General features: G+C 57.9%; 1 non-coding gene across 1 annotated transcript; it reads right to left on the bottom strand.

The window, feature by feature from the left end:
* Window positions 1-1,245: 1,245 nt before the first annotated feature.
* LOC131864333 (5S ribosomal RNA) lies at window positions 1,246-1,364 on the bottom strand. Its single transcript, XR_009363165.1, has one exon. It is a non-coding gene; the product is annotated as a 5S ribosomal RNA (ribosomal RNA).
* Window positions 1,365-11,681: the final 10,317 nt, after the last annotated feature.

Genomic DNA, 11,681 nt, shown 5'->3' with positions numbered 1-11,681 from the left:
GCACACCTTCTCAATGTTTTCTTGCCTTTTCTGGAAATTGGTGAAGGCAGCGCATCAAAGGTGCGCACCTCGGTGTGCTCCGAGGTGCGAACCCGAGAGCGCTCCGAGGTGCCCACGAAGTCGAAAGTCGGGTTAATTGCATTGTTTTCCCCGGGTGCGCTCCGAGGTGCGCAACATCGGTGCGCACCAAGGAGGGCTCCGAAGTGTGCTCCAAGGTGCGCACGATTCGGAGCTCGGTTTGCCCGGGGTGCGCACACCTTGGCTGGGTTGCGCACCCTTTGTGCGCTCCAAGGTGCGCACGAAGTCGGAGCTCGGTTTGCCCCGGGTGCGCACCTTCGCCAGGGTGCGCACCTTGATGCGCACGCCTTGGCTGGGCTGCGCACCTTGGTGGGCGCCATGGTGCGCACCTTTCGTGCGCTCCAAGGTGCGCACGAAGTCGGAGCTCGGTTTGCCCCGGGTGCGCACCTTGGTGGGCGCCATGGTGCACTCCGAGGTGCCCAAGATTGGTGCGCACCAAGGAGCGCTCCGAAGTGCGCTCCAAGGTGCGCAGGTGCGCGCGAAGTCGAAAGTTGGGTTAATTGTCCGGTTTGCCTCGGGTGCGCACCTTGCGTGCACCTTCGCCAGGGTGGGCGCCTTGGTGCGCACACCTTGGCTGGGCTGCGCACCCGGGCGCGCACACCTTGGCACCCGCGTTTCCTTCATTTTAAATTTTTTTTTTTTACAATCTCTCAAGTGGGAAATTCTATAATCTCAACTTTTTTTGCCTTTTCAGGAAACTTTTGAATGGAGCGCATCATTGGTGCGCTCCGAAGTGTGCTCCAAGGTGCGCACCTCTGGTGTGCTCCAAAGCTCTCTCCAGCTGCGTGCACCTGCCCCGGCCGCGCACCCGGCCCCGCCCAGCTTCGCTCACCTGTCCCGGGCGTCTGGTGCGGAACCTTAGAGTAAGAAACATCACCGTGCACCTTGGCCAACGTGCGCGACTCGACCGAGCGCGCACTGGCCGAGGTGCACACCGATTTCACCTGGGTGCGCGCGCAGCACCTCGGGCGCACCGGGGTGCGCGCACAACGCCCGGGTTGCACCGTGGCCTGTGTGCTCGGGGCGCCTCGGGTGCGCGCTCGGTGTCGCCCCCGCGCGCGCGGTAGTGCGGGCAGCGCACCCCGGCCCGGCCCGGCCCCGACGAGAACGCAAACGGGCAAAAGGTTTATTCAAATAGCATTGCGACGCCCGGCGAAAAACTAAAAAAGGGTGCAACACCGGGACTTCCCGGGAGGTCACCCATCCCAGTACTACTCCGGCCCAAGCGCGCTTAACTGCGGAGTTCTGATGGGATCCGGTGCACTAACGCTGGTATGATCGCACCCGTTATGAGCTTGTCGCAGTGTGTACTTAGCAAACCGCGACCCACGTGCGAATCCACCCCGGCCACCCACCCCCGTCGAGGTGCACACCCTCCCTCGCGAAGTGCGCCCCGTTCGCCAAGTGTGAGCCCTGCCCGGGTGCGCGCACCTTGCTAGGGCGTCGGGTGTGCACCCGGCCCGGCCTACGTGCGTGCACCTGGACGGGGCGTCGTGTGCGTGCAGTGTCCCGTCTGCAACGCGGTGCCCACACACCACCTCGGGCGCAACGACCTGCGCTCACATGTGGGCCGAGTGCACCTTGGTGCATGTTCGGGGCGCCTCGGGTGCACGCTCGATCTTGCCCCGGTGCACCAAGGCGCTCGGTTTGCCCCGGGTGCGCACTTGGTGCAAGGTGGGCACCCAAAATAGGGATCAAGCACCAAAACACAAGTTTCGGGATGCAAAATGGGACCCAAGGACCACAAATGCGTTCCAAGACCCATGATGGGTCCACGAGAACAAAAATGTGTTCCGAGACTTAATAAACAAATATTGGGTTTTAGGAGAAGAAACATGCTCTGATGCCCAAAACGAGAATCGACCCCGAAAAGGCCACAGGCCAAAAGTGGGATGCGAGACAAAAAAAAATGGGACCCGAGGACCAAAATTGGGTTCCCAGGTCGAAGACAGGGCAACCGGACAAGAAACGACCTCTAAGGCTCGAAATGAGTCCCGACGACTAAAACTTGACAAGAAGCACCCATCAGGCACCCAACTCGACACCCATGGGATGCCGACCCACCCGGGCTTCCACCTAGCACACCTTGGCACCCACCCACCCTCGCACCCAACCTCGCACCCAACTTAGCACCTTTGAACCCACATTGGCACTCACCCTGACCCTGGCACCTTGGAACCCACATTGGCACTCACCTTGACCCTGGCACCCACCTTTGCACTCACCTTGGGACCCACCCTGGCTCCCACCTCGGCACCCACCCAGACACCCACCTTGGTTCCTTGGCACCCACCTTGGATCCTTGGCACCCACCCCGACACCCACCTTGGCACGCAACTTGGCTACTTGCCACCCACCTTGGCTCCTTGACGCCCACCCCGACAACCACCCCGTGACCTACCCTGGCTAGGGTTGGTGCACACCCACCCTGGTGCCCACCTTGGCACCCACCCCATGACCCACCTTGGCACGCACCTTAGTACCCACCCCGTTACCCACCCTAGGACCCACCCCGTGACCCACCTTGGCCAGGGTGGGTGCACCCACCCTGGTGCCCACCTTGGCACCCACCCATCCTAGCACCCAGCCTGTGACCGGGCTTGGAACCCAACCTTGCACCCGTCTTGGCCAGTGTGGGTGCGCACCCATCCTGGCACCCACGTTGTGACACACCCTTTAACCCACGCACCCTAGCAGCCACGTTGGCACCCACCTTGGAACACAACCTAGCAACTTGGCACCCACCCCGTGACCCACCTTGGCATCCACCATAGCAGTCGCCCACTTGGCACCCACCTTGGAACCCAAGTTGGCACCCACCTCGGCACCCACCTTGACACTTGTGGACCCACCTTGCCACTCACCCTAGCATCGACCCATCCTAGCACCCACCCTGGCACCTTTGCACCCTAGCACTCACCCATCCTAGCACCTAACCTGTGACCCACCTTGACACTCACCCTCGCACCCACCTTGGAACCCAACCTAGCACCCACCCACCCTGACACCAACCCTAGCACCTACCCACCCTTGCACCCACCCTGTGACCCATCTTGGCACCCACCCATCCTACCACTCAACCTATCACCCACCTTCTCACCCACCTTGGCATCCACCTTAGCACCCACCCACACTGGCACCTTGGCACCCACCTCGGGCAAGGTGGGTGCACACCCACCCTGACACCCAATTTAGAACCAACCGAGCATGTTACCCACCTTGGCACCCACATTGCAGCCCACCCTAGTACCCACCCTATGACCCACATTGGCATCCACACCCTAGCACCCAGGCACCTCGACACCCGCCTTGACACGCACCCTAGCACTAAACCTGTGACCCACCTTGGAACTCACCCTAGAACCCACCCACCCTGTGAACCACCTTGGCATCCACCTTAGCACCCACCCACCTTGGCACCCACTCTAGCACTCACCCATCCTAACACCCAACTTGTTACCCACCTTGGCACCCGCCCTCGCGTCCACCTTGAAACCCACCCTAGCACCCACCCACGCAGGAGCCCACCTTGGCACCCAACCTAACACCCACGCATCCTGGCACCCAACTTGTGACCCACCTTGGAACCCACCCTAGTACCCACCTTTGAACCCACTATATCACCAACCCACCTTGGCACCCACCCTATGACCCTCTTTGGAATCCACCCTAGCACGCACCCACCCTGGCACCCACCATGGAGCGCACCCTAGCACCCACCCACCTCGGCACGCACCTCAACACCCACCTTGGTGTGCGCACTGCGCCAACCTCTCAAAGACCCTATGTGGTGCGCTCCAAAGTGTACACCTTTGGTGCGCTCCAAGGTGCGCACCTTTGGTGCACACCGAGGTGCACACCAAAGTGTGCACCGAGGTGAGCACCAAAGTGCACTCCAAGGTGCACACCAAGGCGTGCACCTTTGGTGCGGTCAATGCAAACGAATTCGGAAGTTGGGGTCGATGTCCTAATCGCTGCTGCAGACTACACGTATGAGAATCGGACAAATAGCTTTATATAGGGGAGGTGTTGCGTTTGATGGGTCGACTCCCCTGGTTGTGTGCACTGCACCAACTTCAAAGACCCTGTCTTGTTTAAGAAGTCAAAAGTTGGGGTGGATGTCCTAATCATTGCTGCAGTCTACGCATGTATGAGAATCAGACAAATAGCTTATATAGGGGAGGTGTTGCATTCGGTGGGTTGACTCCCCTGGTTGTGCGCACTGCGCCAACCTCAAAGACCCCGCATAGCAGAAGAAGTCGGAAGTCGGATTTTGGTGAGCACCAAGGCGTGCACCTTTGGTGCGGTCAACGCAGACGAATTCAGAAGTTGGGGTGGATGTCCTAATCGTTGTTGCAGGCTACACATGTATGAGAATCAGACAAATAGCTTATATAGGGGAGGTGTTGGGTTTGATGGGTCAACTCCCTTGGTTGTGCGCATTACGCCAACCTCAAAGACCTTGTTTTCGTTAAGAAGTCAAAAGTTGGGGTCAATGTCCTAATGGCTCCTGTAGGCTACACATGTATGAGAATCGGACAAATAGCTTATATAGGGGAGGTGTTGGGTTTGATGGGTCGACTCCCCTGGTTGTGCGCATTACGTCAACCTCAAAGACCTTGTTTTCGTTAAGAAGTCAAAAGTTGGGGTCGATGTCCTAATTGCTCCTGTAGACTACACATGTATGAGAATCAGACAAATAGCTTATATAGGGGAGGTGTTGGGTTTGATGGGTTGACTCCCCTAGTTGTTCGCATTACACCAACCTCAAAGACCTTGTTTTCGTTTAGAAGCCGAAAGTTGGGGTCGATGTCCTAATTGCTCCTGCAGGCTACGCATGTATGAGAATCAGACAAATAGCTTATATAGGGGAGGTGTTGGGTTTGATGGGTCGACTCCCCTGGTTGTGCGCATTGCGCCAACCTCAAAGACCCTGCATTGCGGATGAAGTCGAAAGTCAGAGTTTGGTGTGCTACAAGGTGTGGTCGAAGGTGCTCACCTAGGTGTGCACCTTTGGAGCGCAGGAAAAGTGCCCTCCAAAAGTGCGCACCTTTGGAGTGCACAAAAGTGCCCTCCAAAAGTGCGCACCTTTGGAGCGCACAAAAGTGCCCTCCAAAAAGTGCCCTCCAAAAGTGCGCACCTTTGGAGCGCACAAAAGTGCCCTCCAAAAAGTGCCCTCCAAAAGTGCGCACCTTTGGAGTGCAGAAAAGTGCCCTCCAAAAAGTGCCCTCCAAAAGTGTGCACCTTTGGAGTGCACAAAAGTGCCCTCCAAAAGTGCGCACCTTTGGAGCGCAGAAAAGTGCCCTCCAAAAAGTGCCCTCCAAAAGTGCGCACCTTTGGAGCGCAGAAAAGTGCCCTCCAAAAAGTGCCCTCCAAAAGTGCGCACCTTTGGAGCGCAGAAAAGTGCCCTCCAAAAAGTGCCCTCCAAAAGTGCGCACCTTTGGAGCGCAGAAAAGTGCCCTCCAAAAAGTGCCCTCCAAAAGTGCGCACCTTTGGAGCGCACAAAAGTGCCCTCCAAAAAGTGCCCTCCAAAAGTGCGCACCTTTGGAGCGCACAAAAGTGCCCTCCAAAAGTGCGCACCTTTGGAGCGCACAAAAGTGCCCTCCAAAAGTGCGCACTTTTGGTGCGCACCAAGGCGCTGGTTCGGTCGTTGCAGGCGAGTTCGGAAGTTGGGGTCGATGTCCTGAGCGGAGGTGCAAACTACACAGGTGTCGGAATCGGACAAATAGCTTATATAGGGGAGGTGTATGCTTCGATGGGTCGACTCCCCAGGTTGAGCGCACCGCGCCAACCTCAAAGACCCTACGGTATGGATGAAGTCGGAAGTTGGGTCCGATGACCGATTCGATTAGTAGGTATGCTCATGAGGTCGGAATTTGGGTCCGATGACCTGCCATGTGCAGGAAGGCGAATGTTGGCACTGTGCGTTGCAAGGTGCACACCAAGGTGCTGGTGCGGTCTTTTTAGTCGAGTTCGGAAGTTGGGGTCGATGTCCTGATCGGAGGTGCAAGCTACACAGGTGTGGGAATCGGACAAATAGCTTATATAGGGGAGGTGTATGCTTCGTTGGGTCGACTCCCCGGGTTGAGCGCACCGCGCCAACCTCAAAGACCCTACGGTATGGATGAAGTCGGAAGTTGGGTCCGATGACCGATTCGATATGTAGGCATACTCGCGAGGTCGGAATTTGGGTCCGATGACCTGCCATGTGCAGGAAGGCGAATGTTGGCACTGTGCGTTGCAAGGTGCGCACCAAGGCGCTGGTTCGGTCGTTGCAGGCGAGTTCGGAAGTTGGGGTCGATGTCCTGATCGGAGGTGCAAACTACACAGGTGTGGGAATCGGACAAATAGCTTATATAGGGGAGGTGTATGCTTCGTTGGGTCGACTCCCCGGGTTGAGCGCACCGCGCCAACCTCAAAGACCCTACGGTATGGATGAAGTCGGAAGTTGTGTCCGATGACCGATTCGATATGTAGGCATACTCGCGAGGTCGGAATTTGGGTCCGATGACCTGCCATGTGCAGGAAGGCGAATGTTGGGACTGTGCGTCGCAAGGTGCGCACCAAGGCGCTGGTGCCGTCGTTGCAGTCGAGTTCGGAAGTTGGGGTCGATGTCCTGGTCAGAGGTGCAAACTACACAGGTGTGGGAATCGGACAAATAGCTTATATAGGGGAGGTGTATGCTTCGATGGGTCGACTCCCCGGGTTGAGCGCACCGCGCCAACCTCAAAGACCCTACAGTATGGATGAAGTCGGAAGTTGGGTCCGATGACCGATTCGATACGTAGGCATATTGGCGAGGTCTGAATTTGTGTCCGATGACCTGCCATGCGCAGGAAGGCGGAATTTGGGTCCGATGACCGAGTTGATGGCGTGCCATGCGCAGAAAGGCGGAATTTGGGTCCGATGACCGAGTTGATGTTGATGGCCCGCCATGCACAGGAAGGCGGAATTTGGGTCCGATGACCGATTTGAAGGCGTGCCATGCGCAGAAAGGCGGAGTTTGGGTCCGATGACCGAGTTGATATTGATGGCCCGCCATGCGCAGGAAGGCGGAATTTGGGTCCGATGACCTGACATACGCATGGAGTCCGACTCGGGGGCCGATGTTCGATTCGATGACTTGCATTGTGGGTAAAGTCGGAAGTTGTGGTCTTTGACCCGATTCGATGACCAGACTTCGGCTGCTTGAGAATCGGACAAATAACTTATATAGGGGAGGTAGTGTTCTCGAGCATCCTCCCCCCGTGCCCGTTTATGTCGATTGATGCTGGTGCTCGACTGGTTGGAGCGCTCGGATGCAAAAATCTTGCACCAGGATTTATCGATTGTGATGGACACGGCAAGTCTCCTGATTGCTATGCAGGAGCTCATCGTGAATCTCTATGCGGCCTTGGTATGGACTCGACCTGCGGAATGGTTCGGCAATGGTAGTCGCTCCAACACGTCCTTGCAATGGCCACAGAGGTGATTCGACTAGAGCTCCAGTCTAGCTTTTGGGTTGCTTGGCGGACTGGTATAGCCGCGATCGAGTTCCGGCCATGAACGTTTTAGATAGCTCTTGGGCTTTCTGGGACGGAAGTCGGAAGTTTGGGCTGTTGTCCGATTTGATGACCATTCTTCGGATGTGTGAGAATCGGACAAATAACTTATATAGGGGACTGTGTTGTCTCACGCAGCCCCCTCCGTGCCCCTCTATCTCGACCGATGTTGGTGCTTGAAAGGGTTGGGATCGCTCGGATTTATAAACGTGCACCACCATTTGTCGAGTGTGAGGGACGCGGCAGGTCTCCTAAATGCTATACGGGCGCTCTCTGAGAATCTCTATCCGGCCTCGACACAGACTAGTCTTGCTGAATGGTTTGGCACTGGTAGTCGATCCAACACGTCGTTGTTGTGGCCGCCTAGGCGATTCGATTCGAGCCCCCGTCTAGCTTTTGGGTTGCTTGGCGGATTTTGCCCTATCCGCAAGTGAGCTCGGTCCCTAAACGTTCGAGAAACCCGATTGCTATGCGCCGACTCTCTTTCTTGCGAGCCTCCATCTAGCTTTTGGGTCTCTACGGAACGGAAGTCGGAATCTGGGACCGTTGTTTGATTCGACGAGGCAGACTACGGTTGTGCGAGAATCGGACAAATAACTTATATAGGGGAGGTGTTGACTGGAGCATTCTCCCCCGTGCCCCTCTAACTCGACCAATGCTGGCGCTCGAACGGTGGTAGCGCTCGGATTTTCGTTGAGCGCCAGCATTGGTCGATTTAGAGGGGCATGCGAGATTCCCGAATGCTATGCGAGGGCTCTAACGGAAATGTCTATTGGTTTCGGTATGGATGCAATTGCGAGTGGTTCGGCAAAGGTAGTCGTTCCGATGCGTCCATGTCGTGGCCAAATCGATAATTCGATTTGAGCCCTCGTATAGCATTTGGGTCTCTCGATGTGATTCCGCATTCCAGTCCCTTTGGGCACTGCTTGAGCCGCATCCCAGGGGGTTCCCTTCCCAATAATCTGCCTCGCAACCCGATTGCTATGCGGTGAGGCTCCTCGGCCGCCTCGGAACTATCTGTGTATCAGACGCATCGCGGGATAAGGGGTTGGCAACGGTAGTCGCCCCAAGCGCGTCCGATGCTTGGACCATTCCGAGGCGGCCCTGAAGCCTCTTCCGTCTAGCCGTTGGGTCCTTCTCGCCGCATCCCTTGCCTCGCACCCCGATTGCTATGCGGTGAGGCTCCTCGGCCGCCTTGGAACTATCTGTGTATCAGACGCATCGCGGGATAAGGGGTTGTCACTGGTAGTCGCCCCAAGCGCGTCCGAGGCGGACCTGAAGCCTCTTCCCTCTAGCCGTTGGGGCTTTCTCGCCGCATCCCTCGCCTCGCACCCCGATTGCTATTCGGTGAGGCTCCTCGGCCGACTTGGAACTATCTGTGTATCGGACGCATCGCGGGATAAGGGGTTGGCAGTGGTAGTCGCCCCAAGCGCGTCCGATGCTTGGACCATTCCGAGGCGGCCCTGCAGCCTCTTCCGTCTAGCCGTTGGGGCCATCTCGCTGCATCCCCCACCTCGCACCACGATTGCTATGCGGTGAGGCTCCTTGGCCGCCTCGGAACTATCTGTGTATCGGACGCATCGCGGGATAAGGGGTTGTCACTGGTAGTCGCCCCAAGCGCGTCCGATGCTTGGACTATTCCGAGGCGGCCCTGCAGCCTCTTCCGTCTAGCCGTTGGGGCCATCTCGCCGCATCCCCCAGCTCCTCGGCCGCCTCGGAACTATCTGTGTATCGGACGCATCGCGGGATAAGGGGTTGGCAGTGGTAGTCGCCCCAAGCGCGTTCGATGCTTGGACTATTCCGAGGCGGCCCCGCAGCCTCTTCCGTCTACCCTTTGGGGCCATCTCGCCGCATCCCTCGCCTCGCACCCCGATTGCTATGCGGTGAGGCTCCTCGGCCGCCTGGGAACTATCTTCGTATCGGATGCATCGCGGGATAAGGGGTTGTCACTGGTAGTCGCCCCAAGCGCGTCCGATGCTTGGACTATTCCGAGGCGGCCCTGTGGCCTCTTCCGTCTAGCCGTTGGGGCCATCTCGCCGCATCCCTCACCTCGCACCCCCATTGCTATGCGGTGAGGCTCCTCGGCCGCCTTGGAACTGTCTTCGTATCGGAAGCATCGCGGGATAAGGGGTTGTCACTGGTAGTCGCCCCAAGCGCGTCCGATGCTTGGACTATTCCGAGGCGGCCCTGCAGCCTCTTCCGTCTAGCCGTTGGGGCCATCTCGCCGCATCCCCCACCTCGCACCCGGATTGCTATGCGGTGAGGCTCCTCGGCCGCCTTGGAACTATCTTCGTATCGGACGCATCGCGGGATAAGGGGTTGTCACTGGTAGTCGCCCCAAGCGCGTCCGATGCTTGGACTATTCCGACGCGGCCCTGTGGCCTCTTCCGTCTAGCCGTTGGGGCCATCTCGCCGCATCCCCCACCTCGCACCCCGATTGCTATGCGGTGAGGCTCCTCGGCCGCCTTGGAACCATCTTCGTATCGGACGCATCGCGGGATGAGGGGTTGTCACTGGTAGTCGCCCCAAGCGCGTCCGATGCTTGGACCATTCCGAGGCGGCCCTGAAGCCTCTTCCGTCTAGCCGTTGGGGCCTTCCCGCCCCATCCCTCGCCTCGCACCCCCGATTGCTATGCGGTGAGGCTCCTCGGCCGCCTTGGAACCATCTGTGTATCGGACGCATCGCGGGATAAGGGGTTGGCACTGGTAGTCGCCCCAAGCGCGTCCGATGCTTGGAGCATTCCGAGGTGGCCCTGAAGCCTCTTCCGTCTAGCCGTTGGGGCCTTCCCGCCCCATCCCTCGCCTCGCACCCCGATTGATATGCGGTGAGGCTCCTCGGCCGCCTTGGAACTATCTGTGTATCGGACGCATCGCGGGATAAGGGGTTGGCACTGGTAGTCGTCCCAATCGCGTCCGATGCTTGGACCATTCCGAGGCGGCCCTGCAGCCTCTTCCGTTTAGCCGTCGGGGCCTTCCCGCCGCATCCCTCGCCTCGCATCCCGATTCCTATGCGGTGAGTCTTCTCGGCCGCCGCGGAACTATACCTGTTATTGCTACTGCATCCTTCGGCTGGTAACCTCCTCTGCCGCCTTGGAACGTTCTCTTTGTCGGACGCGTCGCGGGATAAGGGGTTGGCACTGGTAGTCGCCCCAAGCGCGCCCGATGCATAGACCGCTCCGAGTTGACCTTGCTTTCAGCCTCTCACATGCATAGACCTCTCTGAGTCGACCCTGCAGCCTCTCACGTTTAGCCTTTGGAATCTCGCCTCACAACATGATTGCTATCCTTGATGCATCCCTTGCCTCGAGCCCTGATTGCTTTCTTGGCTGCATCCCTCCTCTCCTCACAGCCCGGTTGTCATCACTGCTTCATCCGTCGCTTCATGCATTCTGGCTGCTGGGCCCTTCCCACCGCACACCTCGATTGCTATCTCTTCTGCATCACACACCCCGATTGCTATCTCTGCTACATCCCTCGGCTCTCACTTCTGCATCCTTCGCCTCCCACCTCGATTGCTATCAATGCTGCATCCGTAACCTCACACCCCGATTGCTATGCGGGGAGGCTCCTTGGCCGCCTTGGAAATTTCTGTGTGTCGGACGCACCGCGGGATAAGGGGTTGGCACTGGTAGTCGCCCCAAGTGCGCCCGATTCTTAGACCGCTTCGAGGTGACCTCGTAGCCTCTTTCGTCCAGGCTTCCTGCCTTCAACGCCCTTTTTACACCTCGATTGCTATGCGCGGGCTCGTTGGCGTCTATCACCTCTCTGCGAAGAGTGGCACGATGATTGTTGGGGTAAATCGTAGCAGTCCGATCTCTGGCCTTGGGCCATTGTGAGGGCTGATCGATTTCCTGTGCGCATCTCGTGTTCGCCCAGTAACAGACTCGACGACTTGTAATCGGTCTTGTTCCCGATTGTTCCTGGAGGTAGTCTTCGGAACTCTTGGATTTGACCTGTCACTCGAACTGTCCTCTTCCGAGGATGCTTGTGTGTGTGTGCTTGTGCCATTTCCTTGGCGGTATTAACGAGATATTAAAGAGCGGAGTGAGCGCCTCGCCCAGCT

The sequence above is a fragment of the Cryptomeria japonica genome, unplaced genomic scaffold, assembly GCF_030272615.1.
Source record: "Cryptomeria japonica unplaced genomic scaffold, Sugi_1.0 HiC_scaffold_83, whole genome shotgun sequence".
Classification (NCBI taxonomy): Eukaryota; Viridiplantae; Streptophyta; class Pinopsida; order Cupressales; family Cupressaceae; genus Cryptomeria; species Cryptomeria japonica.
The sequence above is the reverse complement of the archived record's forward strand: the minus strand, read 5'-3'. Positions and strand labels throughout refer to the sequence as shown.